The sequence below is a fragment of the Lissotriton vulgaris genome, chromosome 10, assembly GCF_964263255.1.
Source record: "Lissotriton vulgaris chromosome 10, aLisVul1.2, whole genome shotgun sequence".
Lineage (NCBI taxonomy): Eukaryota > Metazoa > Chordata > Amphibia > Caudata > Salamandridae > Lissotriton > Lissotriton vulgaris.
Genome location: NC_141698.1, coordinates 120,036,192 through 120,061,969, shown reverse-complemented (window position 1 = coordinate 120,061,969; position 25,778 = coordinate 120,036,192). Strand labels below are relative to the sequence as shown.

Below are 25,778 nucleotides of genomic sequence, written 5' to 3'. Positions count from 1 at the left end.
GAGTTGGCTGGCAAAAGGTAGAAGGTCTGCTGAAGGAAATTGTTGTGAGAAACCCCAGCAAAATAGACACAGTGAATATCTTCAAGCATTTTGTGAAATCCTGCAATAGATTTCTAAGTAATGTAAATAATTGTACATGTTTTTTTAACCCCTCCCATACTCATGACGAGCTCAGCTCGTCATGAGCTACGGTTCTCGTGTGCTCATGACAAGCTGAGCTCGTCATGGCCCGTGGAACGCTCGCACACTGGGCTAATTCCCCTGCTGTGCTGAGCGTGGTCGTGACGAGCTCAGCTCGTCCTGAGCACACGAGTGCCGTGGCTCATGACGAGCTGACCTCGTCATGAGCACCGGGGCGCTGTGCACGCCTCCCCCTTCACCCTCCAGCACAGCAGGAAAATAGCCGCAGCAGCCAAGGGGTTAAAATGTTTGGTATTTTTTGGCTTATACTTAATAAAAAGACTTTTTTGCCTATTTTATTATCCTTGCTGGATGTGACTTCGTGATTTTCTTAAGCTCACAATGCTAGTTATCTTGATTTAGACCACGCCCCTACTCGGATAGGCCACACCCCTTTAATACATTTGCCACGCCCCTTTTAGAGCACCCCCAGATTTTTTTTCCCACTTAAAGCCCTGCCCTTGTGTCTTACTTAAGGTCATGCAACAGCAGAGACAAGCAAAGGGCGAGCGCACCCTCGCTCCCAAGTGCTTGTAGAAAGATGGCTGCTCTGTGCCATCAGTGGTGCTGCTTTCTCTGGGGCTGTTTGCATTGGGTGTTTGCGCAGCCTTGTACTCTGCACCTGAAGAGAAGTAACCCACAGTGCCAGTATGTGTTTGCTGCTGAGAAGTGCCTGTACTCCCTGCTAGTCCTGCAGCTTTCGGGCCCTCTCCCTTTGAATGGTAGAAGTGCAGGTAGCCAGGGCCTGGCAGTGTTGTGCTGCAATAAACCAAGGCCTTAGGATCAACTATACTAAGGGGGCGGCAACAGCCTTGTGTGCGACTCCGAAAGGGGCGGGGTACTTGAGCGACAGATGGGAAACCTTGGCAACGTCCGATGCTACTCGGACACTGCATCTCCAAACCTCATACTACCACCGACCAACAGATTTTCCTCAATCAGACCTACAACCAAAAACACTGCTTTAATATGCATGTGGCTCCTCTCTTCAAATGTACTCCCTCGACCTGCCCTTTTCTGCAGCCAAACATTCCTGCCTCAAGCAACACACAATCGTAGCACCCGTGCATTACTTTGAAAATGTTATAAGTAAAGCGCGGGTGCCACGATTATACTAAAGTGAAAAAAATAGATGTTTTTTCCATTTCTTTCATTTTGGTATAATCGCGGCACTCGCGCTTTACTTTTAAAAAGTTATAAGTAATGTCCTATTACTTACCGGTAATCTTCATTACTCCTTGTCCTGTTGTCCTCGTCCCATTCCTAAACATAGTGGAGATCACTATCTCCGCGACAGAAAAAAAGTACAGGAGCATGCTGGGATACCTAACCCACTCCCTCCGGCATATGAGTGCATAAGCGGTACCAACCCAGCATGCAGCCTGAAAATACCAAGCCAACAACCAGAAGGCCGTCCACCAGGGAGGGAGGGAGGGGTGTTAAGAATGGGACGAGGACAACGGAACCAGGAGTAATGAAGATTACCGGCAGGGCTCGAGTCGGGGTACCACGCGAGTGGACGGCATCCTCCCACTTATTTTAACGGGTGGACGCCGTCCCCCCCTGCCAAACAGCTGGACTTCACTCTTTGGCCTCTCTGGGACGAGATTCTTTCCTCTACCGCAAACTCTTTTTCCATCCCCCACTGCATTAAGACAGTGCAGTTTGAACGTCGTTACTACATCACCTCCTGCAGGGGTCATCCAACACAAATCTCTCCACTCCTGCACTTGCAAAGCTCTGCCAGCACAATCACAGACAACAGTTGTTAGAACCCCCAACACGTCAAAGTTATGACAAGGGTCCTCGATCGTTTAACCACAGGCTAATATCAAAATGCATTGAACTTGAATACGCTTTTGGAAGTCCCTCCTACAGGTACCCCGCTATAAGAGGAAAAAGTGGGGAGGGTCCAATTTCTCATTTCTGGCACCCGCCTTTTGGAACTCCCTCCACGACCATCTACGGTTGGCCAAACACTACTCCCTCTTCCGCAAAGGCCTGAAAACCTTTTTGTTCAGTCAAGCTTTCCCGCAGTAAATCCTTCCTCCTTTTCATCTCTTTGCCCCTGCTTTCTATGCCTCCCAAGCGCCAAGAAACCGTTTGGTGTACGCTGCGCTATATAAATATTTTAAATTCAAATTCATGGTATGAAACTTGTCACAAGTTTCTGGGTTGCAGTGAGCCCCATGGTGCAAGCCACCTTTCGTGACGTCACTTCCTGTCGTGACGTCACGTCCGATGACCGCGTCCCCTGCGAGAGCTGGGCTGGCTTCAGGCCCTTCCTGTGTTCCTCGGTTGTCACTTCCTCCCTGTTTGTCAGGCCAGGCTATTGTGGCCACGTCTGTCTGCACCTTTACCTTTGAACCTGAGTTTCCGGACGGATTTACACGTTTGCAAGTACAATAAGGAAGTGATTGATTTCCATGTAAAGCACTAGGCATTATGCACGCAGGACTCGTACGAGGCAGTGGTTAAAAGGCTGGACAGTGTTATAACCACAGTTTCCGGTATTTTGCACTCAGGGAGGGTCGAGGTCAAAACTGGAGTAAAAAAACCTAAGCATCTTCCCTTGAATTTCCTTTCTAATGTTTTAAAGCGCCTGTAGGAACGGAGGCTTCCCCAACAGATAGTTGGCATTTAGCAAGGTGCCGCTTCTGCTGAGCCTCACTTTCGGGCCTTCTGTCTTGCCCCTGCCACTTCATGGAATCATGTGCTGGATCTCTGGAGAAGCCCCTTCCTGCCTCTGGTTGCTGATAGGTGCTGGTACTTTTGTTTTGACTGCTTCTGCTAAGTTCTTACAATCCTTAAAACAAAGATCCAAGGAAATGCATGGGGTCTGAGGTGAGGCCAGAGACAGACCGACCAATGTCTGTTCAAGAAAGCCAGATCAGTACGGTGAACAACCTTTACAACGCAACTTTTACCACGCAGTGCCTTTACAACGCGGTCATTACAACGCAAACCATTACAACGCATTGCGCTGGGGGGCGCTCTAGGATAGGGAATACGTTTAATTTACTATCCAACACCTTCCCTAGTGTCCATGGGGACTGGTGTTGGAATAGTAAATTAAACTTTTCACTATCCAGCACCCCAAAGCGCTATGCGTTGTAATGGATTGCGATGTAAAAACCGCGTTGTAAAGGCATGCGTGGTAAATGCATGCGTTGTAACGTCATACATCCATCAGTACTATATTTTCAGGATAACTGCTTGTTAGGTAAATTATTGCCATATAGATGTATCGAAAGAAATGTGCCCTTTGTGAGAATCTGCACAGATCACACCCATACAGACGAAAGATAGACACACCTGAGGCTCAGGGTGTTGACGCTGTTAGATTTTTTTAGCTCTGTCTGAACAGCATGGCTGTCTCTGACACCTGTTGTTACCAATTAATTACAGTTTTACATAGAGGGGGCTTTGACACCACCCAGCAGAGTATTTCACTCCTACCTCTAATTACAGTTTTACATAGAGGGGGCTTTGACACCACCCAGCAGAGTATTTGACTCCCGCCTCGTACTATTGGCTGTTTCATGTATCATTCTGCCTCCTATAGAGTGTTTGCATTGAAATGTATGTCAAAAGTACACTAGGATATCACACATTAAATTATTTATCTCATAGATGTGCATACCGAAAGCAGTGATTTTTAAAACATTTTTTCACTGGAGGAGGCTTTTCAAAATGTTTTAGCCAGGACTGAAAATGCAAGACAGACTTATTGGCTTTACCAGCACTTGATTCACATGAGATTTTTCCTTCCACTACTATGTTGTCAGCTGGTTCCTCCACTTTTCGGGGGTTGCTGGTGATGAGCACCGGCCCTCATTTTTTGAGACTGGGATTTATTTTTCATAATTTGAAGTTGAGGAAGAGACAGAAAGACAGAAAAGGAGACAGGAGATAAAATGACAACAACAGAAAAGAGCGATAAAAAAAGAACCTGCCCAAGTGAGATAAAGATTCAGGAAATGTAGGTGACAAAAGGAAGGGGCATAATGTGGAATCAGGACTGGGCAGTAACGCCAAAGTCCTAAAAAGGTTTGGGCCCTGAGCTTCTTTCTGTATTGTATTATCATTGTTATTTTACAATTATTTAGTATTATTATTGCTATTATTGTTCTTAATATAATGTTATTATTGTTACATTTAATTGTGTACTTATTATTATTTTGTACAAAATAAGCACTTTGGAAACTTGAGCTATAGTGGACGAAACCTAATCTGATTACCAAGCATCACCTTGTGTTCCTATCATTATGACTGATTGTACATGAGTGAATATAAGAACCTGAATCGCTCTATTGCTCTGATAGGCACAGGTGGACTTGCACTATGGACCCCGTGCACAGTGAATGAGTTATTGTCTGTTACTGTGAGCGAGGTCATTTCCAGGCACAACACCAGGGGGTTTCAGAGCAGGCAGGGACGTGAGCAGTCTTTGCATCCAAGTTATTTCCTAATATGGAATATTTACCTGAAGGCTGCTTGAAAATGTATGGATTGATTATGCTCAGTGATATATTGACCTCTCACCACAACATAGTGTTCCTTGGTCTGAGGACATCCGGCAAAGTTCTTGCAGCAAACTTTATGCCAAAGGAGCGCATTCTGTGTTTGATGTCCTTCTTCAGGCCGGTCCTGATGGCCAAGCGAGCCTCAGACAACAGAAGGAAGAGTAGAGGTTTAAAGGGCCCTGTTTATTACAACAAAAGTCTTCCTTTGGATAAGGTATGAAACCGTGCAAAGAAGCAAAATTGTAGCTCGCGGCTCACAAAAAGGCTTGGGAAGAGATCTCTCCTCCTCTGCCTTGAATGCGATTGCGGCAGGTAGATATTGAGTCCTGTAAACAGGGGCAGTCTCAGGGTCTCCTTCTGAGGACCACACCTAGGGTCTGATCATTTCATTCATGCAATGCATGTAACAATGAACCAACAAACACTACCGGACTACGGTGTTGTATTGAATGAATGTATGTCATTACATCGCATACCAATACCAAGCATGCCATTACAACGCGGGTATTACTACGCAATATCATTGACCATGACATGCCATTACATCGCAAACTTTTACCATGACTATGCCTTTACCACGCATGCCATTACAACGTAAAGGCATGCGTGGTAAAGCTATACTCGTTTGCAAGGTAAGTGACTCTACCCTACCCCTGCACGACTACTCCCTCCAATAACACTACACCACCCTGCACGAACCCCGACACTACCCTAAAACACTACACAAACATTACAACACCACCCTAAACCCTAAAACGCTACACTACACAAACCCTACAACACTACCCTAAACCCTAAAACACTACAATATTACCCTAAAAACTACATTACACAAACACTACAACACTACCCTAAACCCTAAAACACTACACTACACAAACACTACAACACTACCCTAAAAACCTAAAACACTACACAAACCCTACAACACTACCCTAAAACCTAAAATACTACACTACTCAGACACTACAACACTACACTAAACCACTTCACTATACAGACACTACAACATTACACTAAACCACTACTCACACTACTCCCATCCCTACACTACCCTAAAACACTACAACACTACCCTAATACACTACCCACACTACTCCCGCCCCTACACTACCCCTAACCCTAAAACACTACACAACTACCCTAAACCACTACCCACACTACTCCTACCCCAAGCACAATAACCCTTATCTCTCTTTCCTCGTGGTTCCTCTCCGGCGTCGCCGTCTCTGTTCCCGGTTCCTGCTTCATGGCGGTGCACGTCGTTGTGAGGAAACGGAATAGCCCCAGTTTCCTCACAACGAGGTGGATCGGCACTACATTGCATGCGTTGTAACAGCGCATGCGATGTAATGGTATGTGTAGTCATGGCTACGCGTAGTTACATTGCATGCGTTGTAATGCATGTGATGTAATGGCATTGCGGGGTAAAATCCGCGTAGTGATTGCTGTTTCCCGTATTAAACATGTATTGACCAATGCACATCAAACACCTGTGGGCCTGATTTACATCTTTGTGCACATGTTACTCGGTCACAACTGTGACAGAAATACAGTCTGCCGAAACATAAGTCCCATTATATCCTATATATACGTTTTATCGCTCTCTGAGCTGTGGACAGCATACACATCCACTAGTATCATTCCTCCTAGCACTGGCTAAACAAGGACTACTGCGCTTCAACAGATAGACATTAATGTGTTCTTCCTAAGCTTTGCACTGAAAATTAGAAGTGTTTGCACTAGATTTCAAAACAGCACAAGTACATTCACAACCTTTAAAGTATACTTTCTTCATTTTGGACAAATAGTTGGGTCCAAACTTTTTAATTTGATCCTTTGGCCACTATTGTAAAAATAAAAGGAGCAGCACAAGCACAGTGACTTGGTTCGCTCATGTATATCTGGCAGAGCACTGAACTGCCCCAGGAGCACCTAGAAGACTGGCCGACAGTACTGTAGTTGAGCTGGATTCATTACTGCGGTTTTCGTTGTGTTGCATCCTGTTCAGTGAACACTCATTCAGGACGTCTCAGCATCCTCATCTCTCAGCATCCCTCGAAGTGGACTCCTGAGGCTTGAAGACCTGTTCAAAGGCAACAAAACACACAAGCTCTGGAACCCTCGCCTTCTGTCTCCATTTGCAAGCTGAAGAGCCATACAGCTGTTCTACCACCTCTGGCGGGATGAGGCTGCTCTGTCTCCGCTGCTTTTGAGGGAGAATCCTTTTGATTCCAAGCCTCCAGGCCGATGGAGCCAAACCAAGGAAGCGGGAGGCATGTTGGTGCCTGAAGCAGTCCTGCTGCCCTCCTTCTTGACGCGCCCCTGTCCCAAGGGGCCAAGCGTTGCTGCCATCCAGTGTTGGAATGGGGAATAACACAAGCCCATGCGGAGGAGGGCAGATTTTCAGGGGAGCCCTAAAACCTTCAGGAGGGCCCCTATTTAGACCAAGATCATTGATTATCTGTGAGATATGAGAGACCCAAGGGCCCCTCCTTACATTCTGCAGGTGGTTCCGTCACTTTGTCTTATGGGGCTTGAGGGCGGTATCTGCCTGGCAGAGGCTGCCATCACGACAGCAAGTCAACTGTGCTGGCCTCAGCTAATTCTCTGGGTTAGGGTACCGTGACAGTAGCAGGAGGAGGCTCTGACCCTACCTAATATACATTGCCCTTTTATGATAGTGTTAAAAGGGGCAGATTTCGATGCCCTTTCATACATCCAGGAACAGTGAGAACTTCAGAAAGTTGCTAATCAGCCCACACCAGTCCTTGTGTTGCTTCCAAGGCACGCTTCTATCTGATAATTAATTCAATTTATAGACAAATAGCTCTTCTTCGTGTAAACTTATGCCCTTAATTTAAAACAATATCCTACACCACTTCTCCACCAGCTCCCATCATTCCCCATAGAAAGCTGGAGGCATCTGGTATAGACCATGTCCCAAGAAAGTCTAAACACTGCACCATGGAAGTATGCTTACCTTTGGGCTGGGTGGTTGTGATTTGACGACAGTTGCAGGCGCTGGGGTGACACTGCCCACCTCTGGTGATGGAGCTCAGAGTGACAAGCCGTCAGCTGGGGCTTCGGGAGTTATGAGACATGAGCTGGTTCCCGATTGGCTGGAATGCGTCTCAGTTAAGTCATAATCTAAAGAAACAAGACAGTTTTATGAGCTCCCCATTTATGGCACGGCCTTTAGGCCCCCATCTTATCTCCTTTATTGCTGTGGTACCCCTTGGTGAATAGACTATATTTACAGCATCGATGCTATCTGGGAAACTTTAACCCCATGGGACGACCGTGCCACGTGCTGGTGCAAGGCCAGTCCTCCCTTCTACTCCTTTACCTGTGAATGTGCTGTCCTGCCAACACCATTAATGTAGAAAAGTGCCTCTTTTGGACATGGTTAGCCCCCACTCTTTGCCTGAAAAATTGTATAATGTCGAGCAGAAGTGCACAGGGTTCCTGCCAACCTTCTCCCCTGTGCCAGAAGCTCTTTCCCTAAGCTACCGTTTGTTTCCCATTGGCACCCTTTCAGTACCCCTTGTAACTCCCTAGTAAATGGTACCCCTGGTACCTAGGGCAGCATGAATTGTGCCACCCTACGGTCCCCTCACCATGGCCATGCACCCTGCCATCGCAGACTGCATGCCTCTGTGCAGATAAAACCGAAGAGTCAATATAGCACGCTTCCCTGTGTGCCATGTCCACAATCACTGCATGTGAAATAGGTAAGACACCCCTCTGGCAGGCCTTATAGCCCTAAGGCAGAGTGCACAATATCACCTGTGAGGACATATCTGCATGAGCGGATATGCCCCTGCAATAACCATGTTGATTCTTGGATATTGTAAGTGAACATTTATTTATTTATTTATTTATTTATTTATTTATTGACATTTGTAGAGCGCGGCGAATACCCGTTGGCGTCTCGGCGCTAGTTAAGGGATGGATCAGCAACTGGGGTAAAGAAGATATACAGGCTATTGGTCAAATAACCACGTCTTTAGCTGTTTGCGGAATGTGAACAGGGAGGGACTTGCTCGGATATGTGCAGGAAGGGTGTTCCAGAGTCTAGGGGCGGCAACCAGGAAACGCCTGTCGCCCCAGGTGACTGTTCTAGTGCAAGGCACAGCCAAGAAGTTCTGAATAGAGGAACGAAGAGATCGGGTTGGGACATGATGGAGAAGATTCTGTTTGAGAAAGTGGGGACCTTGATTATTGAGTGACTTGTAAACAATACACAGCGATTTGAATTTGATACGGCTGCGTATCGGGAGCCAATGGAGATCCCTAATGATGTTTGTAACTGGTGCGAACTTGGGGATCCCATCCAGCATTCGTGCGGCTGCATTTTGGATTGACTGCATCTTATTTGTCACTCGGACTTGGGCATTTAAGAATAGAGCGTTACAATAGTCCAAGGAGGACATGACTAGTGAGCTGACCAGTGTTTTCCCGGCCGTGTTCGGTAGGAAAGGTAGTATTTTCCTAATCATTCTCAATTTCATATGAGCTGAAGCCGCAGTTTTATTCGAATGTGCCATAAAATTGAGGCCAGCATCGAAGATGACGCCTAGATTTCTCACTCTGCTAGCTGGACTGGGCGGGGGACCGAAAGATGGTGGCCACCAGACAGGTGACCAGCCCGGGGAGAGAACATGGAAGGCTTGAAGAGTATATGGGCTGGGCACTCATTTTTACGAGTTCTCCAGCTCTGTGATGGCTTCACTGTACAATGGGACATTTAGTACTGAACACCTCATCACTGATTTCAGTGTCAAATGTATTTATAATTGCACACAGAGGATCCCTTTGAGGGGTGCCCTGAAACCTACCAACCCTTAGAGTGGCCACCGACTGGTCTAAGCCTGCCTGTCACCACCAGACAGAGTTCTGACCTCAGGGGTTGAGCACCAGCGTGCTCAGAGGCCGAGAGCAAAGTCTGCCCCGCGCAGAGGTGTTTACACCTTCTTTGTTTTTTTTAATTATATTGCAAAGAAAAAGTAAACAAAAAAAATGTACATAATAGTTTCTCCAGTGAATCTGCATGGCACACATGACAAAATATTAACCATAGTCCACTAGATCCCAAAGTACAGTTCTCCATATACCATTAATATAATAATCCCCATCAAATCAAGACACCAAATGAAACGGGAAAGGAAATTAAAATAAAACCAAAAGAATCACATCTTTGACATGATACAATCCTGGGTTGTATAATCGTGACTGGGCATTACATCAATCATTGCTCGCCATATGGCCCGCCCCCCTGATCTTACTTCTAGACATAACATCAATCACTTTTACTGAGCAAATAGATTTGCATCGGCTCCCAAATGTCTCTTGGTATTGACATGGCTGGTAACTCTTCCGCGTATGTTTCCAGATTGTCTCTACAGTATACCAAATCTTTTATCCACATGTCGATTTTCGGCCGGCATCTGACCCCCATACAATAGCCACTCTCCCTGCCGCTAGTAACAAAGCCAGACGCACAAATTTACCACTCACTCATATAAGTGGAGTACAATGAAGTTCCACAGCTGCCATATCTTTCAAATGTCCCCCTACCGCTTCCCAGAGGCTTTCACACCTTCCCCCAGTCAGGAAGAGCCATCTGTGACTGGAAGCTTGCAAGGCCTTGCTGCCTTTGAAATATGACCCTCTGACCATACCCCCTTTTGGATAGAAGATAGGCAGAAAAACTTAGAAAGAATAGGAGGTGTGTCCCCTCTGCCAACTTCACCCCTCAGGTGCTTATGGTAAGGTGAAGAGCAAACATTCTTCAGTGGTCACCATCTCGAAGATAGTGGGACATCTCCAATAAGTGTTGGACTATGTCTGCCTCCCACAGTAGGTGGGCATAATAAAGGCTGTAGACACCGCAAGTAAGAGGCCCATTAGCCACTACCTGTCACTCCCTTGTAAACACCCCTACATTTAGTATTCAAGTGGCATCAACAGACCCTTAATTTAGATTCCATGGACACAAGAAGAAGACGAATGAAGAAATGCTGTTGGACCGAGTACTGCAGACCTCCTGGTGGACTTTGGGAGGAAAATCCTGCCTACCACCATAGAACTCGACACATGCCATCCACCAGCTATTCTTGTCACTGTGTGGCCTCCACAATTCTCCAGAGGGTCCTCACCACTTTGAAAATTGCCAAAGAACTCCCTTGGGATAGAGATACTATTTCCCTGCAGCCACAGGTCTCCAAAACAGCAAATTCCTGTGCATTGTTCTCCAGCTCCTCAGACCGACCGATACCTCTGAGTGAAATCCAAAGATACACTTGCTCTGGAGGATCAGCTCGGCCCCTGAACCAAGTGTTGAGGCAGGAGGACCCACCGGAGCTGCCAGGCACCATAACCTGGGGTACAGGAGCCCTTGCTGAAAAAAAAACGACAAAGCAGAGTCCGGACGGACTCCAACTTTATAGCCAGCCAGCCAGCACCTGAGGAGGGACTTCAGGAATTCAGCGACCCACCTCAGCAGTGGCACAGCAGCTCAAGAATCATCGCTGCAAGTTGTCAGCTCCTGACTGCATGGTTCTTATTTGTGCGCCGTTGCCCAGCCGCACATCTCCTCTACAACCAGCCAGCCCGGCAGGGACTTCTTCAATCCAGCTGTGCTCCGACTGCCCCAGAGCCCTTGTGGCCCCTACTCTCTGTTTAGAATCTTCAGACTTGCCTGCAAGTCCCCTTTGCTTTGTCTTTGCAGGTAGCCCCTGGTCTTCATAGCGCTCCAGGTCCAGAGACCCACTTTGCCTTGTTTCCTGAGAAATCTGGGAAACTTCTGAGAACTTGGCCTCAGCATTTTGGTCCTTGGCCCGATCCTCTTGATTTCCAAAAGGGTAACCACAGGAACCACTGTATTGCATTGCTTTTCTACTTGCCTTTTTCCTTCCATAGAAAATGTCTTGTTCGTAATTGTAATTAGTGCATTTTCTTGAAATTTATCGTATTGCAAAAAGTATTTACCTTGTACCAAAGTTCTTGGTCTAAATATTTATATACAAAGAAGAACTATTTTTCTAATTTGGTTTCGACTTCATTCTTTGAGTGTATGTAAACATTTATTGCCTTGCTGTGTACAACAAATGTGTCGCACTCCTCTGATAAGCATAACTGTTCACCCACACTACCACAACAAAAGAGTGTTAGTATTATCTACTATTGCCTCTGTAAACCAATAAGGGCGTCTTCGACCTCTTTGCATAGTGTACCTCGTTGTGGTGCACTATATAAAGAGGTGGGTTTCCTTTATTGGTGGTTCAGCGTTGAGGTCTACGACTTACTGTAGTTTGGAAACCAGCGTTGTTACAATTTGTTATTGTTTCCAGAAAGGTTCCTGACTCAGTAAAGCATCATGAGTACCAGAAGCAAAAATTCCGAAGAGCTGGTACAGGTGGAGGAGCTCGACCTCACACTTTACCTGTCTCTACCCATGACACAGCTTAGAGGTCTGTGCAAAATGTATAGCCTTAAGACTGGATCAACCCCTTCCAAATTACAGCTCCAGGAGATTTTGGTAGAGTAAGATGAAGAACATCCAGAGTATGACACTGATCTTGCAAAAGATCAGATTACAGATTATGGGAGTGATGATATAAACCCCCGGGACCGAGGAACACTTCCAGGTGAAGGGCTTGCTCTGGAAAGAGTAGCCCAGAGGGCAGCTATTGAAGCTCAACTTCTACCTATAGAAATAGAGAGAAATCAGTTGGGACATCTCTGGTGGCGCCACAATCATAACTAGAGAGAGAGAGGATTCTTATGACTCTATGATCCCCAAAGGGTTGTCCCAAAATACTTTGAGGGTGGTGATATCAAGTAGTTCATTGCTTTTGAGAGGGCCTGCCTTAGTAGACAGGTCAACAGAAAGCTGTGGAGTGCTACCCTGTGGGAGATGCTCTCTGGAAAGTGCAGGGATAGACTCCTGACACTTAATGAGAAAGATGCTAAATCTTATGATTTCATGAAGGGTACCCTGAATGAGGCCTTTGAATTCACCACTGAAAAGTATAGAATCCGGTTCAGGGAGGCTCGAAAAACCGAGAGCTAAACCTGGGTAGAGTTTGTAGACTACTCGGCGAAATCACTAGGAGATTGGTTAGCTGGTAATACTGCGCATGACTTTGAAGGCCTTTATAATTTGATAATGTAGGTGCATCTTTTAAGTAATTGTTACTAACAGAAGTTACACCAATTGCTGGTAGACCAAGGTCCACTTTATCCTCAAGAGTTGGGGAAAAAGACAAACCACTGGGTCAAAACAAAGGTGACTAAAACTACCACTGGTGGGGTATACCAAAAGAATGAGCAAAAAAGCCCTGCAAGGGAAAGGGGGTAATCCTAAAAATAAAAAGTCTTCCATAGGAAATGTCTTGTGCATAATTGCACACAACTGTAATTAGTGCATAATTCTTGTAATTTATCGTATTGCAAAAAGTATTTACCTTGTACTAAAGTTCTTGGTCTAAATATTTATATACAAAGAAGAACTATTTTTCTAATTTTGTTTCGACTTCATTCCTTGAGTGTGTGTAAACATTTATTGCCTTGCTGTGTACAACAAATGCATAGCACTACCCTCTGATAAGCATAACTGCTCACCCACACTACCATAAAAATAGAGCGTTAGTATTATCTACTATTGCCTCTGTAAACCAAAAAGGGTGTCTTCGACCTCTTTGCATAGGGTACCTCATTTTGGAGCACTATTTAAAGATGTGGGTTTCCTATATTGGTGGTTCCGCGGTGGGGTCTACGACTTACTGTACCTTTGGAAACCAGCATCGTTATGATTTATTATTCTTTACAGAAAGGTTCCCAACTCAGTAAAGCAACATGAGTACCAGAAGCAAATTTTCTGAAGAGCTGGTACAGGTGGTTGTAAGTGAAGCAGCCATATACCATATAGAGGGGCAGCATGTAATTACACAATAACCATCATGAGATCGGCTGCAATGAATCCTATCATGTTTGGTATCAAACCTGTTGGATTCATACCCCCTGTTAGAACTGGCTATTTCTGGTAGGCTAAGGCTGACGCCATAGCCAAGCAGAAACCACCATTCTAGTCAGGGCAAGGAAGTCACACGCCAAGATAACCTCTGCTCACCCCCTTGGTAGCTTGGCTCAAGCAGTAAGGCTAAACTCGGAGGCAATGTGTAAAGCGTTTGCGCCAGCGCACAACAGCAACAACATACTAGGCACACCACAAAAGAGACTCCACACAAGGTTATTATAAAAATAACTTTTGTATTGTAAAAACACACCAGATAAAATCACACATATACATGGTGCCAACTGGCACGGGCAATATTCACAGGGATTATGTACACAAGACAGGGCCTCATGGGCGCCTGTCAAAATCAGATATAGAACTTCTAGATAAAGTGTAGAATCTAAAATCACTTCTAGAATAAAGAATAAATGTAACATAACATAATCAAAGATAACCACCAGTAACCACTGGTAACAGGAACCAGGACCTTACTAGGACCACCTGTACTAAGAAAGAAGAACCACCTAAGTATCACACAGCATTAGGGGTCTAAGAAAGGATACATTACTCATGATGTAATAAACCTACATTCAGACGAGTAGAAAAGACAACCACCTAAGTATCACTCAGTGTTTAGGGGTCTAGGAAAAGGACACATTACCCATGATGCAATAACCTACATTCAGGGGAGTAATAAGGAGAAACACATGATGACTAAACATTCAGAGGTGTTAAGGATAGAGCACATGATGCAATAAAATCACATTCAGGGGTGCAGCGCAAGAAGACACATGATGACTAAACATTCAGAGGTGCAGCGCATGGAAAGGAAGACACATAATGCATAAACATTCAGAGGTGCCATAACATAAGTCAATAGCGCAAAAACACACAGTAGGTAATTACTATTAAAAAGCATAGAAATCACATTGCGCCCACACTACATAAGCCACTACCTGTGGCAGTCCCTAGGCCAACTGGCCTTGTGGGGCAAAGATGCCCTGGGTCCAATGTCAGGGCGCGCTGCCATGCAGCGCCAGTCCAAAGTACAAAAAGCCTAAACGTGGCACTACCCACAAAGTGCTGGGCAACTGGGGAATCATCAAAACTGTGGCAGGGCCTTCACTAGCCCTTGAGCATAAAACTGCGCCACACGAAGCCACACAGGCTCTGAGAATTACTCTGCCCCCTTTAGCCTCTCGGGGCTCGAGATCAATGGCCTTCCGGACGTACATAGTCCCACTGAGCCACACAGGCTCTCTACATAATTATGGCCCCGTCGTTGGAGTCCCTCGGAGGGGACTCGAAGTACACTGGTGCCCCGGAGCCTTCCACTAGGCTCAAAGACAATCATTCCCAATCGATGGAGTCCCTCGGGACTCTGCGCACCAATGCAAGGGGCCCTGGAGTCTCGGAGCGGCCCACGGTCAACTGGGGCCGCTCTGAGCTAAGCAACACGGCACCCGCACTCACCATTGACGGCGGGGCTCTTCTCGTGCTGCTCCGCTCTGGGTCCTGGCCGCGCTGAGGCGGGGGCAGGCGCTGCACTATGCCTCGCGCCCCTCCTCTCTTCATCTGCACCACGGAGTCCCCTCAGGCCCGGCTCCACTTACCGGGCGACTTCTTCTGCACTCGCGGTGGGGGCAGGCACCGGCAATGTGCCTCGCGCCCCTGCCGCATTTCTCCGCCTCTCTCCTCAAATGCCGCCGGGCTCCCTCAGCTCACGGGAGCCCGGCCGACCAGCGGCCGTGCAGCGCCATCTTCTCTCCTCTCCCCGGGCCCGGCGGTGATCCCGGCCATCTTCAAAACACGCCCGGGAGCCAGCCAATGACAGCGCGGCTCCCGGGACCAGCCCCTGGGAGATGCTGAGCCGTCAGCCAATCAGGGCGCAGCCTTGGCGATGACGCGGCGGCGCTGGGCCAATCCCAGCGCGGCGTTACTGGAGGGGCTCGTCTCGCTGGGCCAATAGGAGCGCGGCGGCTTCGATCTTCGCTACCGCAGCTCCTGGTCCTCGTCCTGGCCCCGGGCAGCGGCAATCACGGCGTGGGCAGCCAAAGTCAGACAAAATTAACAATAAGCGAGGTGTGCACTCGCCAGGGCGGCCAAAGCGCTCCTCAGCGCTATAATCCAAATAAAGCTCTCTACAGCGCCAGAAAACAGGCAGAGCGCTCCCAGGCGCTCCGGGGGAAGCACAGCGCTTCCTGCAGGCAAATGCAGCTCCTCCATGCTGCAACAAGGTCCCAGAGATTCCAAGGGGCAAGCAAAGTCCCCCCCTCAGCCCAGCAAGGCAGAGGGGTCCCCCAGGAGTCCAGGAAAGTCCATCAGAGGTCCAGGAGCTGGGCAGGACCCAGGGATTCCCCTGAGCCCCAGCAGCAGCATGCCCCTGGCAGATTCAAGTCAGAAACAAGAACATTTTGGAAGGGGATACAACCCCTTCTTATACAGTGCAAAACCTTTGAAGTCCTTTGAAGTCCTTTGAAGCAGGCAGTGTGAGAACCAGCTGGACTGGTTGAGAGGGAAGTCCCCTTCAGTATCAGGGACAGAGGTGTCAGTCGCCCAGCGGGAGGTGGAGCCAGCTTTGTAGTTACACAGGAACAGCCCTTCACTATCAGGTGCCATCTCCTCCCACTTCCCTGGCAGCAGATGCTGCCTTTCATCCATGGGCTTACTCAGACAACCTCCTGGGCTCTCCAACCCCTGTCATCCTCAAACCAGACAGTCAATCCACAAGCAGGCCCATGCACTCTGGGCCAGGCTCACCAGCCAATCACACGCTAGCAACAACCTACACAAATATGCCAACTTCCAAAAGTAGTACTTCTAGACTAGTCACAGTCATGTCGCATACATCATTTTGCAGCATTCACTCTCACGAGTTGATACATACCAAACTCGCCCCTGCACTCCCCACATATCAGGAACTACCATGGGCATACATACTCCCCATTCATTCCTATGGGAGGGCAGGTCACTCACCACACATACAGAGAGCTCAAGCACTTTACACTGTACAACAGTGAAAAAGTGCGCAGAGGCCTAAAATCACCAATACCAGGTTCCATAAATAGGCTAGGAAAACGCAAAAAGTCTAGGGGTGAACCTGCCTAATGGGCCGGGTCCAACACCCCCACACCATAAATGGCGTGGGAGGTATGATTCCAAGCACTATAAAGGCCATCCATTAAGCTCTCAGTGCTCCCGGTGCCAGTCTTCTAGACCCGTACAACACAGCTGCTGCCTACCAGAGACACCATTCAGCCCTCCTGCTGTTGAGCCAAGCTCGATCAGGGGAAGGTAGAACAATAGGTATCCTGTCACAGGGAGGTGTGACTACCTCCCAGACAGGATGTAGTGTATTGGTGCCGGGTGGGTATGCTGCCAGCGCCACTCAGTCTGCTTGGGGGGCACATTTGGTGGCCTCCTTGCATTGTCCAGTTCAAACCAGCTCAGGTCCAGCTTTGGTGCGAAACTGGACAAAGGCCATGGGAGTATCCTACTCACTGTCCAATCCCTCCCCTGGGAGGGAACCTTGAATAGTACCAACCCTTTCATTTAGGTACTTAATGCTTACCTGTGTGTAAGTCCCTAGATTCGTCATGGGACATGATTCTAGTCAGACAGCACTTCAACTTCTACCGTCTGGGCACTCTGGACTTTGCTGGACTTCGTTTGGGCTGGACTTAGTCTCTCTGCTCGTCTGCTGCATCGTCTGTGCACCATACAGGAACTTTCCAAGGCCTGTGGGCATCCAAGACACCTGAAGGAATTTCCCTTGAAGTGAAAGAGTCCCCACTTCCCTGCATCTGCAGGCACCGCAACTAAGCTGATTGGTCTGCTGATCCTGAGCTCCCACGGACTGCAAAAGGCTCAGCAACACAGGTGGTGGTTCTTTACATCCCTCGAGGCCTGTCCTGTCCTCTGACCAAGTTTGAGGCCTGTATCCCTCATCGGAGCCACAGGAATCGAACCTCTGTGCACCACATCAACTTGCCGTTGCAAAAACTTGTTTACTTCCTTCCACTAAGATCTTTGGGCTCCAAGGAGTCCCAACCTCAAGCATCTCCAGTGACCAAAGTCTTCGTCCGCACCGCATTGTTTGCACCATGGCCTGCATCTTTTGGTGAGCTGCTCGAGGTCCTCTTGAGACTCTAGTGCCTCCGGCCTGTGGGTCCTGTTAGGTGTCATCTTTGATTTCTTTTGGGCTCCCCTGATTGCTCGGGCCTGCCCTGACTCCCCTGCTTGTGGTGTGTCCGATGGACCTTGCTGGTCCCGACACTGCACCTTCGGCACCTTCCACATTGTTTGCAGTTGCCAAGGCGTGTTGGTGCTCCAGAGGGACACCGCCCCCTCAACTCTCTACATCGGACATGGGCCAGCTCATGAACGGCTCCTGATCTTCCACAGCATCGCCTGGTCCTCTCAGCTGCAGAGTCAAGGTCACTGTCAACTCTCCTGCAACTTCCGACATCGGTGGGCATTCGTCTTCCAGGATTCCAGGTCACTCCTGAGTGAGATAGACTCTGTCCCCTCTGCTTGCAGGTACTCCTCAACTGGAATCAACCTTTGGATTCCACTGGACAATTTCACCTTCTCCAGCAGCGGCATTTCCCTGAAGTCCTCCATTGGGTTCGATGGCGGTTTCCGACACCACTTCACACCTATGCACCCGGCTTCCCTAGTGTAGATAACATGGGTACTAGGATATCCACAGGTGGGGTGGCTCTCCAACATTCTGTCTTCCAAGGGTTTTTTTCAGGGTCCACTTGGAAGGGTCCTTTTTCTTTATAATTGCAACTGCGACTTACACGTTGATTGGTACGGAGAATGCGGTCGGGTTCGCACACCGCACACGATCGCCATGGGTGGTTCCTTGGGTCCCCAGCACTTCTACGTCCTCTGGACATTGTCTTGACATGAGTCGTTCACATACTACTTTCTTAATATATGGTTTGTCGTCCCTCCCAGGGTCCGCTGTGCATTTTGTGCTATTTTCTTGATTTCTATTGCAAAGTATTGTGTGCAATGTGCATATCTCTGGGTAGGAGATCTGTATACATTTTGGTGAGTATTATATAATAAATACATAATTTTATGTATACCTTGTGTGTTTTTTTTATTTTTAAATTTAATCTATACCTATAAGATTGCATTCTGGTAAAACAAGCTGCTTTACACTCCTTCTGGACTGAGCCTGAAGGCTGCTCTCCACAGCTACCACTTAAAGAGCTTTCCAAGGTTGTCTAAGACCTCCTAAATCACCATAAGAGTTGTATGGACTGGTGCAGGGTGTCCACTTTCATAAGTGTACATCATATACCAGGCCAGCCTTTCACAATTGCTCAGCCCTCAAAGGGACAAGGCAGGAAGACTCGGGAGCCAGCATCAAAACAGACACCAGACCCTTAGCCTCAATCAATCAATCAATCAATCAAGACATTTGTAGAGCATGCTACTCACCTGTGAGGGTCTCAAGGCACTAAGGGGGTGGGGGAAGCAGCTACTGGTCCAATAGCCAGGTCTTTAGAAGTCTCCTGAAGGTCAGCAGGTCCTGGGTCTGCCGCAGGTGGACGGGGAGGGCATTCCACGTCTTGGCGGCGAGGTGGGAGAATGATCTGCCGCCGGTGGTCATTCGGCGGATGCGTGGGACGGTGGCGAGGGTGAGGTTGGTTGAGCGAACCTGATGCTTCGGGGTGTAGAAGGACAGTCGTTTGTTGTGTTGAGGTATGCTGGTCCGGCGTTGTGGAGTGCTTTGTGGGCGTGGGTGAGAAGCTTGAAGTTGATCCTCTTATTGACTGGGAGCCAGTGCAGGTCTCTCAAGTGGGTGGTGATGTGGCTGTGGCAAGGGAGTCCGAGGATGAGGCGTGCGGAGGCGTTTTCTATGCGTTGGAGTCTCTTCTGGAGTGAGGCCATGGTTCCTGCATAGAGGGCATTGCCATAGTCCAGCTTGCTGCTGACGAGTGCTTGGGTGACCGTTCTTCTGGTTTCAGTGGGGATCCATCTGTAGATCTTTCAAAGCATGCGGAGGGTGTTGAAGCAAGAGAAGACATTGTTAACTTGCCAGGTCATAGAGAGCGTGGAGTCCAGAATGAACCCCAGGTTGCGTCGTGGTTGGTGGGTGTCGGGCAGCTCCCAGCATGGCCAGCCACCAGGAGTCGTCCCATGCGGAGGGGGTGGATCCGAGGATGAGGCCCTCTGTCTTGTCCAAGTTCAATTTCACAAAAAATATACCCTTGTTGCCAAGGATAAGGAGCCTGGTCTATAAGTAAATAGTACTCGCAACACGCAATGGAGTTGCAATAGCTTAGATATGGTGAAAAAAGAAAAGGCTTTTTCTTTTTAGTGTCCCCTCACTCACCAGGGTTTCCCCACGGTGACATGCTTCATCATTGGGGCCATCCCAGCACTCTACGGACTGGGGCGCGCTGCGACTTGCGAAATACGTAGGAGCACTTATAATTGTGGACTATGTGTGGTGCTTAGTGTATTGTGAAGCGGAGTGGTATGTGTACATTGGGTTTAGAATACTACCTGCCTAGTGAGCTATAAATGCTTTATTTTTGCTCCTGGGTGGTATATTTAAAAACGGGGTTTCTAGGGATCCTACTAACAATGAGTCAGGTGTGCCTAGCATACAACATGTTTCGAGTTTCCCCCAGCTCTTCTTCAGGACTACGCAGGAACCAGCCCTTTGTTCGCCACTCCTAATGTGCTCAAGTGAGTTTAACTAAGAAAACAAATATTTAATTAGAATGCTGCAAAAATAAAGGCATGCATTTAGTACATACGCTAATATTGATCACGTAAATGACTACACATTTCCTAGAAAAATCACACATACCGAATGATATGAGGTGGGTGGTTTTAGAAATTGTGCAGAACCAAACACACATGGACAAAAAACTCCTTGAAAAAGAACAACGATGGGTTTTCAAGCTACGCTCTGACACCCAAGGGCTCAATGTTGATATACCGTTGGGACAACTTACAACAGGATGATTCAGATCTTTCACTGTTAATAAGGGCTATATGAAGGACCATAGTGAACATTTGTGTGGCACCCCTCGGTTTTCGGTCATTTCGAAGTAAGAATCATGATAATATTAATGGACTATGTTAGGTCTCCTAAGTCAATCATTCTAAGATAGCCGCCACCGTGGAATCTTGGTTTATGGGGCGGAAATACAATAATATCACCTAGCCTTCATGAACACAAAGGCCCCTCCTACACACCGAGGGTATCTTGGCCTTGACGTGACCAATCTCACGAGGACCTGCACCCCCCAACGTATGCCAACAACACCCAGCTGATCCTTTCCCTCACCAAGGACCCGGCAACAGCCAAATCCAACCTCCAAGAGGGAATGAAGGCCGTCGCAGACTGGATGAAGACTAGCTGGCTGAAATTGAACTTGTATTTATAAAGAGAGAGGGAGGAAGAGGATAAAGAACCAGGCTCACCCTCCTCAACTATAATTAAACAAAAAATATACCCTTGTTACCAAGGATAAGGAGCCTGGTCTGTAAGTAAATAGTACTCACAACACGCAATGGGGTTGGAATAGCTTAGATGTGGTGAAAAAAGAAAAGGCTTTTTCTATTTAGTGTCCACTCACTCACCAGGGTTTTCCCACTGTGACATGCTTCATCATTGGGGCCATCCCAGCCCTCTATGGACTGGGGCGTGCTGCGACTTGCGAAATATGTAGGAGCACTTATAATTGTGGACTATGTGTGGTACTTAGTGTATTGTGAAGTGGAGTGGTATGTGTACAGTGGGTTTAAAAAACTACCTGCCTAGTGAGCTATAAATGCTTTATTTACGCTCCTGCCTGGTATATTTAAAAACAGGGTTTCTAGGGATCCTACTAACAATGAGTCAGGTGTGCCTAGCAGTCAACATGTTTCGAGCTTCCCCCAGCTCTTCTTCAGGACTATGCAGGGACCAGCCCTTTGTTCGCCACTCCTAACGTGCTCAAGTGAGTTTAACTAAGAAAACAAATATTTAATTAGAATACTGCAAAAATAAAGGCATGCATTTAGTACAGAATGTTTTTGTTATTCTTTACAGTTTCCCCTGAAGAAGGGACAACGGTCCCGAAATGCATCGGGCCCCACAAAACAGCAATCGCCGCTTAAGTTGTGTTGCAATTCATGAATTATGTACAATGTCGTGAGAATCTTGCATATGTAAAGCATTGGAAAATTCAGGATGTTGTTATGAATTAATAAAAATATATGGATAAAATTTAAATGTAAAAATAAAATTGAAAACAGTAAACAAACAGAAGGTTATCAATAAACACAACGTCCAAAATAATAACTTTGAGTTAGGGATTTAATAAAGAAGTGTAAGTAGTAGAAAAGAAATTCATTAGGCTGTGCGCTTGGTCAGGTCGTGATAATCTATCAAGTACCCCCTATCACTGACACTTCCCTGTGTGCCATGCCTACAATCACTCCATGGGTTATAGGTAGACACCCCTCTGGCAGGCCTTTTAGGCATAAGGGAGGGTGTACTATATCAGCTTGAGGATATATCTGCATGAGCAGATATGCCCCTGAAATATCAATGTCCGATGTTGGATATTGTAAGTGAACAGGGAAGCCATAAATAGAAAATGGGTTGGAGACTCGTCATTACGAGTTCCCCAGCTCTGTGATGGCTTCACTGTACTATGGGATGTTTGGTTCCAAACATCTCATCTTTATAAACCTGCACTGATTCCAATGTCAGATTTATTAATAATTGAGCACAGAGGACCCCTTAATGTGGTCCCCTGACACCTACCAACCCTTAGAGTGTTCACCAACTTCTCTAAGCCTGCTTGTCACTACCAGACATAGTTCTGACCTAATGGGGTGACTACCAGTGTGTTCAGAGGTCAAGAACAAAACCTGCCTTGGGAGGAGGTGTTCACACCTTCCTCTTGTCAGGAAGAGCCATCTATGGCGGGGAGCTTCAAATGTCTTGCAGCCTTTGAAACGAGACCCCAAGACTCTCCTGACAGAAGGAGTAGGCCCCTCTCCTGTCCTCACCCCCTTTTGGTAGGAAGACAGGCGGGAAAACTTAGAAAGATTAGGAGGTGTGCCCCCTCTACCAACTCTACCCCTCAGGTGCTGGAGGTGAGTTGAAGCACATTCTTCAGTGGCCACCACTTTGAAGGTTGTGAGAATTCTCCATTCAGGGCTAGAACTATGTCCCTCTCCCACAGGAGGTGGTCATACCAGAGGGGGTAGACAACGCGGGTAAGGGGCCCCATTGCCCACTACCTGTCACTCCCTTGTAAAAGCCCCAAAATGTATATTTAGGTGGCATAACCATACCCTGAATGTAGATTCCAGGGGCAGAAGAAGAAGACAAACGAAGAAACGCTGTTGCAAGGGTGTAGTTAACCACCCGCTATGTCAGTTTACGCGGGGGTGCTACAGAAGCAGATTATATTGTTTTATGACCCTTCTTGAGTTTTAGCTAGGGCTCGCAGGTAAATGGAAGTCAGAAGAAGAAAGGGTGACAGATAGAAAGAAAAATATTAAACTGGCAAAGAAAACATAAGATAGAGGCAAATGAAGTGAGACAGCATAAAGGAAAGAAAGTAAAATGCAAATAATGAACAAAGGAAGGTAAAATAAACATGCGGGAAAGAGAAGTAACAAAAGTACATGAAAAATAAGAAAAAATGGAAGGAAAAGGCATAAAATGACAAAATGAAGAGTGAAAAGAAGAAAAGCAAGGTACAACGAGATAAATAAGAAAAACAAAAGTAAAGAAAGAAGGAAAGTAATAAATATATTGTAATAAAAAAAGAAATGTGAGACAAAGGGATGGACGACTGAAGGAAAGAAGAGAATAAAAGAATACATTAATGGAAAGAATACAAAAACAAAATATGCAAAGAAGGTGTGAAGGAACAACATGAGCATGATAAGATAAAAGGGATATTGAGAAGGATGGAAAATTTGAAACAAGTCAGATGGGATGAGAAAAGAATAGACAGTAGAACTGAAAGGTGGAAAGAAAGAATCAAATATGCATAAAAACAAAGGAAAGATAATGGAACGAAGGAAGGAAAGAGGCATAAAAGAAAAGAAAGAAAATGGAATGGATTCGTAATTTTGCACCAATTTGTAAAAATGTTCCCCAAGGGTACAATTCCCATGGCACTTCATAGGAAGAGTTTGTGTCACTCACTTTACGTGTACATTTATTACTACATATGGGTCAAAGTGTGGGGTATTTTATATTTCTGGTTACTCCCTTGCGCTGCTGGACCGAGAACTGTAGACCTAGTGGTGGACTTAGGGCGCAAACTCATGCTTGTCGCTATAGAACTTGACTATCACCATCCACCAGCTCGTGTTGTCACTGTGTGGCCTCCACGAAACCCCAGAGGGTCCCAAATCACTTTCCAAATTGCCAAAGAACTCCTTTGAGATAGAGGTACTATCACCCTGCAGCTGCAGGTCTCCAAAACAGCAAAGTCCGGTCCAGCGTCGGTCAGCTCCCCAGCTTGACCGATGCCTCCCAGTGCCATCTGAAGGTGCACTTGCGCTGGAGGGTCACTTTGACCCCTGCACCAAGTCTTGAGGCTCCAACACCCACCGTAGCTGCCAGGCACCAACACCCGTGGTACCGGAACCCTTGTTGCAAAAAAATACGCAAAGCCATTGCACTTTGCAGATCGGTTGCACGCCATTTGATGTACAGTTATATGGTCAGTGGATTGGTGTTTTTTTTGTTTTCGTTTTATACAGCGCAGACTTGGCTCATGGGTATTGGAGCGCTTTATATGAGTGACAAATTCACTTTTGTATGTGTGTATCATTTTAGGCACATTGGGTTTACTTGATTTGGCCAGAATTATGGGAACTCGAACCCAGTTTGCCAGTTCCCACGTTGGCAGCTCCATTGAGCCACCTCTCCCCAAAGGCTATTTCCTTTATTGCAAGTGAGTGCTGTGCCTGTGATGTATGGTATTTCCCCCCTCTAAGGCTGTTCTGACCCTGCATAAAGGAGCTAGTTGCATATGCAGGGTCAGTGTTCATTCGCATGTCTGGGCTGGCTCTTTGTCTCTAAGCGCTCCAGTCTCTTGGCTGGTTGGTTCTTTTTTCTCTATGTGGTCGGTGCTACCTCTATGTAAGATGGCTCTGTTTATTTGGGGGCTACTCTTTACCAGGTCTCTTTCTACATGAAAGCCGGTCTTGGTCTGGTGCTCTCTGTTCAGATCAGTTATTTCCCTGTGCGGATTGGGACCCTGCCTGATGGTCCTCCCTTCCACTGTGGAGCGTGATGTTTTTCCTTCTACAACAAGGCCCCTCGGTGTGCATGGTGGCCCTACCCAGTGCAGGTTGGTTCTGTCTCTCTTTGGATCGGTTCTTTACAAGTTTAGATTGGGCCCTGCATGACAGTCCTCCCGCCCACCTCTGCCTTACTTTCAACCAGATAGCCTTCTTGGTGTGTAGGGCACTGCGGCTCGATTCCATCAATATTTGGGTCAGTTCTTTACCAGTACAGATTGGGCCATGCCTGACAGTCCTCTAACCGTTCAGACAGTACACTTCCTTCTTCAAGATGGCCACCACAGTGTGCAGCCTGGCTCACCCTAGTGTGGCTCGGTTCCATCAGTGTTTGGCTCAATTCTTTCCCAATGCCAATTGGTTACAGCCTGACAATCCTCCCTTCCACTACGCAGTCCTTTTATTTCCATCTACATGATGGACCCATTGGAATGTTAAGATCACTCCAGGGGGTCTTGGTTCTGCTGTATAGCTCTGTTTGGTGCTTGCCCATGAATGGATCTGGTATGTGTCAGGGTGATTCTTACCCTGTGTGACTCTGTTCTGTCGCTTGGCCAGACGAACCCTACCCTGCCCGGGTCAGTTTCGACCTTCTGCCCCCAGCGCTTCACAATTTTTTTGGCATCATTTCTGACCATATGGTACTTCTTAAAACTGTAAAAAATGTGACTCAAATCCATTGGCATAAATTGCTTACTGATTAATGACGTTCATACATTATATTTGCACTATATATTGATCCTCACAGAGGCCTA

At 47.0% G+C, this 25,778-nt stretch overlaps 1 protein-coding gene across 1 annotated transcript in view; it reads right to left on the bottom strand.

The window, feature by feature from the left end:
* The window catches only part of LOC147684808 (actin, cytoplasmic 1-like), a 45,659-nt gene extending 37,835 nt beyond the window's left edge, over positions 1-7,824 (bottom strand). Inside the window, exon 1 of the mRNA XM_086940676.1 lies at positions 7,690-7,824. The gene's annotated coding sequence lies outside the window, so the exon portion shown is untranslated. The remainder of the gene's footprint in view (positions 1-7,689) is intronic.
* Between the last annotated feature and the right edge of the window lie 17,954 nt (positions 7,825-25,778).